The sequence below is a fragment of the Muscardinus avellanarius genome (assembly GCF_963383645.1).
Source record: "Muscardinus avellanarius genome assembly, chromosome: 1".
NCBI classification, from domain to species: Eukaryota; Metazoa; Chordata; class Mammalia; order Rodentia; family Gliridae; genus Muscardinus; species Muscardinus avellanarius.
In genome coordinates this window covers 59,881,545-59,886,631 of record NC_137786.1, presented here as the reverse complement: position 1 = coordinate 59,886,631, position 5,087 = coordinate 59,881,545, and positions in this window count along the sequence as shown.

Genomic DNA, 5,087 nt, shown 5'->3' with positions numbered 1-5,087 from the left:
CCCTCAAAATTTTAAGTTATTTCTGGTGTCTTTCTATCATTTATTTCGAAAGCAGTAAGGCTTTCTCTGCAGGCTTGTTGATGGCTTCTCACTGAGCGTTTCTGGGAATGAGCATGCTAATGGCTTAGTTAATGTCGGCATAAGCTATTGATTTGGGTTTGTGATATTTTCTGGAACATTGTGTCCTGAATAAAATGTAAAAACACACACACACACACACACACACACACACACACACACACACACACACAAAAATGTAACCTCAGAAACTGCATATTAGGTGGTCATGAATGAGAAAACAAAATCCAATTATTTTCCCCCCTGGAGTATACAGAATGTAGAAACCTACATCTGGAGGGTTGGTACTTGACTTTTAAAAGTGTTATGTTCCAGGAATATTCCTTCTAAGAACAAATAGCGAATATAAATAATGATATCTGAAAAGCTGCTTGCTTAAAATTGCTATGAGAGGTATAATATGTATAATAGTAAAAGTCATTTATTGGCATTTATCCTTGAAATGTTGGCACTCAGAAATGAATTGCTGTAATAGAAATAAATGTGACATTGCTGCTATTCTAATAAAAATGTTCTGATATAATAATCCCCCTGGGGTTGATGTCTAATCTAGCCTTTTTTGCATCGTAGAAAATTATTATTCTGGCATTGTATTCATTAATTTAACTTAAGAATCTGTGCCCAGAAACCTTAACTTTGAGGCAATAAAACAAAACTATATTATTTTCCTCACTGGGGTAAATGATAGCATTGTTTTTCATCTTTCTGCACCTGTTGTGTCCAGGTCTTTTGCTATGTGAATTTATAGCTCCCTTCACTGCCATCAGTGCCCTGTGACATTGCGTTTGGCTGAGAGGATAGAGCAGAAGTGATGGTGTGTGAGTTCTGAGCCGCTCCTCATCGCCTCTGCCATTGGAGAGAGAGAGAGAGAGAGAGAGAGAGAGAGAGAGAGAGAGAGAGAGAGAGAGAGAGAGAGAGAGGAGAGAGAGGGAGCGAGCGCGCGTTTCCTCCCATCTGTGGATGGAAGGAAGAGGATGAGGAACACGTGAAGCAGAGCCAGTCAGCTGTCAGCTGAGCCTAGGAGAGGTCAGCTGGGTCCTGGCCGACATGCTGTGTGCAGGTTAAATGAATGCCTGTTGTATGCCATTGAGATGCTATGGTTATTTGTTATACAGCAATACTGAAGCAATATTTAACCAATACATCTACAGACAAAAGAATGACAATGAAGCGCCAAAGGTAATTATCCACAGTGAGCTTTCTAAACATTTGTAGCAAAATGACATGTAGGCAATGTTTTGCCGATGTGTTAAGATCCTAGATTAGAAATAATCTTGGGATCAATTTCTTAGAATTATAGACATTTCAATAGACAATGATAAGATTAAACTAAATAAATAGAGTTGGGAACATAAAAATTAGGGCCGTGGCTATATCTTTTATACAATGCTGACCACCACATAACTATTAAATAAGAATTTGTTGAATGAATAAGTAAATGAAGGGATGAAGCTTGTTTTTCTTTCTTTTCATTTTTTCCTTAAAAATTTAGCAGAAAAAGGCAAAGCATTTAAAGAAGAGTCTTCAAACAGCAAAAAAAACCATCAGAAATTCCCAAATCATTACTCCAAGCGGTTCTCAAGTGGATGTGATTTTGTCCTCCAGAGTCTGGAGACAGTTTTGGTTGTAATAACTGTGTGTGTGTGTGTGTGTGTGTGTGTGTGTGTGTGTGTGTGTAGGGATGGTAGTGACAGGTATAGGTATAGATGAAGGGTATTGCTAAACATCCTGCAATGTACAAGAGAGACTTCTACGACGAGGAATAGCCCAAATAATGGTTGCGTGTTCTTTAATTTTTTTCTTTTGTCTTACAGTTTCCTAAACCTTTCTCTTATTTACTTACTGCCTCCCCAATGCAGTCTACAAAGCTTGCCCTTACTTTTCTTTTGTCTTTTTCTTTCCCAGTCTTTCCAGAACTGCCTCCATGAATCTCATGTTACTCTCGGGTTTCTTCCTGGGAATTAGAAATCTTTTCCATCAGAACTCCCCCTCATCATTTGGACATTTAAGACGGACTTTCTCTCTCTGGGAGTTATTTTTGCTTAGTTCCCTCTTTGAATCTTCCACTTGGATTTTCTGTAGACCATCTTTCCCCCAGCTGATGTCTGCAAAGGCTGGTGTGAAAGCTATAGACATAGTGCTATTTTAAAATGATAGCTTGTTTTCTTAATAACAGATCATTTAAAATCTGCAGTGCTATTGGTTTTCTATTATGATGAAAGTGTGATATTTTTGCATGTGTCTGGTTTTATTCCTTTTCACTTGTATAATTTTTTTTGGAGTATATATGAAAAGATACAGATTTAGGAGGGTACTGTTACCTCATTACTATTCAGTAATTATATCATTTATCTTTTAACTCTGCTTTTAGTATCCTTATAGTACAGAAGTTTTGCAATTTTATGTAGTTAGATTTTTTTTTTTTTTGCAATAAGGGCCCTGGTCCTGGTAGATGAGGAATTGGGGGCATACCCCTGAGCTTGTCAGTTCAGTGATAAGTCCCAACTGCTTGTCTTTCTTAATTGCTTATGGACTTTTTGTTATATTTGAGAAAGGGTTCCTCTACCCAAAATTATAAAAACGTAATCTCATAACTTTTCCAGTGTTTTTGACCAATAAAAATTTGAATACATTTATATAATCTGATACAGGAATTTAACTTAAAATTTTTTTTATGGGTACTTGTTTTAAAAATAATATGTCTTGCCGGGTGTGGTGGCGCACGCTTGTAATCCCCGCGCTTGGGAGGCGGAGACAGGAGGATTGCTCAGGTTCGAAGTCAGCCTCGCTGGCTTAAGAGACGCTGTTTCCAAATAAAAATAATATAAAATAGGTCTGGAAATGTAGCCCGGAGGTAAAAGGGTTTCCAGGAACCCCAGTACCACCAAAAAAAAAAAAAATAAATAAAACAATATGTCCTCTTTTCTGTCTGGAATCATGGGGGGTGCAGAAGAGAAGAAAAAGAAGCCTTCTGTTATGCCAAAAGCCCTTCAGAAAAAGCAAAAGACTTTCACAGAGTTTAAGGCAAAGCATTTGAGAATGAAGTTTGCCTAAGAGATGCTTCAAACAGCAAGGAGGAAACCTATGAAAGAAGCTAAGCACTATCACAAGGAATAAACAGACATACCAAACTGAGGTTCCAATGGTCAGGATGCAAGGAGAGCTAGCACCTTCTATGGACCCTAGAGCCCAAACTGGCATTGTCACCAGTATCAGAAGCATCAGTGGCATGAGCCTAGAGGTCTGTAAGATGTTGCAGCTTCTTCACTATCACCAGATTTTCAATGGCACCTTGTTAAGCCTGATAAGGCTTCAACTAATATGTTGAGGATAATGGAGCCATATATTGCATGGGGGTACCCAAACCTGAAGCAGTCAATAGACTAATCTACTAATCTATTAAAAAAAGCAATAAAAAATGAATTGCCTTAACAGTTAACCCTTTGACTACTCAATCTCTTGGTAAACATGGCATAGTCTGCATGGAGGATCAGATTCATGAGGTCTACACTGTTGGAAAACATTTCAAAGATGTGAAATGTCTTCCTGGTTCCCTTCAAGTCATCTTCTCCATAATGTGGAATGGATAAAAAGACCACTCATTTTGTAGAGGTGGAGATGCTGGCAACAGGGAAGGCCAGCTTAAAAAGCTCATTAAAAGGACAAACTGAGATGTCTACCATATATTTGTGATCTGGTCAGAAAATAAACAGTGCCTGCTCTTGAAAAAATATTATTCCTGAGACTTTATGGCTTGTTCCCAAATTCTTAGGCTGAAGAAAAATTAATGCCTTTATAAGGCAATTATATCCTTATCCTTTACAAGGATTTTGATGTGAAAATTCCTTGAAGTCAGGATTCAAAACATGGGACTTACATCTGAATTGGAGGCAATTAAAAAGAGGCTGAGATCAAGGTTAGTTAGGTACCCTTTTTTACATACACATTTGAATTCATCTGTAGCCTGTTCCAACTTGCAAAAAACTATTTAAAAAAGTATCCAAGAATTCCTAAGTGATTGTGTTTTATGTACTTAATCAAGAATGGCAAATACATTTTTATTTATGTGTGAGCTCTAGCTGATTGATAATGGCTTCTTGTAACACTAGGTTAAAATGGATGCTGAGATTAAATCTAAACTCAGCTGAAAAGAGAATATAATAATTCCTGATGGCTAGGAATGGGTGGATGTTGGTGGAGTGCAAAAAATTTGCTGTTTTCATGAGCATCTTTTGTCTTGATCATTAGTGCTAGGCTGGTATCTGGTGCATGAGAAAGCTTGGATGCAAAAGCTAGGGTGTTTGGATTTGAATCCTGACTGGCTCAACTACTTACTATTTTTTTTTCTTAACACTGGGTAAATTATTTAGCCTCTCAGCATTATCCTTTATCTGTAAATTTAAAGTAGTAATAGTCCCTATCATATAAAATTGTGAAGATTAATGACTAATGCATAAAATATTCAGAGTACTCTTTTGTTTACTATGAGCATTATTAACCATAATCATTGTAATTAGTATTAGTATTATAGATGCTAAAAAAGATATCTGTGCAAAGAATACATTCAGCTATTTTATTACACAGTTCCCTTTGTGCATTGAAAATTATGCTCATGTCCGTAAGCTTATAACTGTGCTTATCTATACTCAATAAGAAAATAATATCCAAGGTATTACCATGTCCTATTTAGTATCTACTTATTCACATTATAGAAAAATTAACTCATCTTTTGGCATCAGCCTTGCACATACAGCTCCATAAAAGCGACCCATTTCTTTTTCAAACTAAGGAAAGGTTAGAGGGAGGATGCTTATGAGGAATAATGAGCTCTTCAGAACAAAGTAGCTATTAAGTATGAGACCACAATATCATTAAAGGTGAGTGAGGATGTTCTGAACCTTTGACATTTTGCTCCATAGTTGAGTCTATATTAGGCTAACATATTTCAAAGGGAATTTCTTCCAATAATTACAGCCATCTTATTTAAATATGTCACATTTAAGGGAACT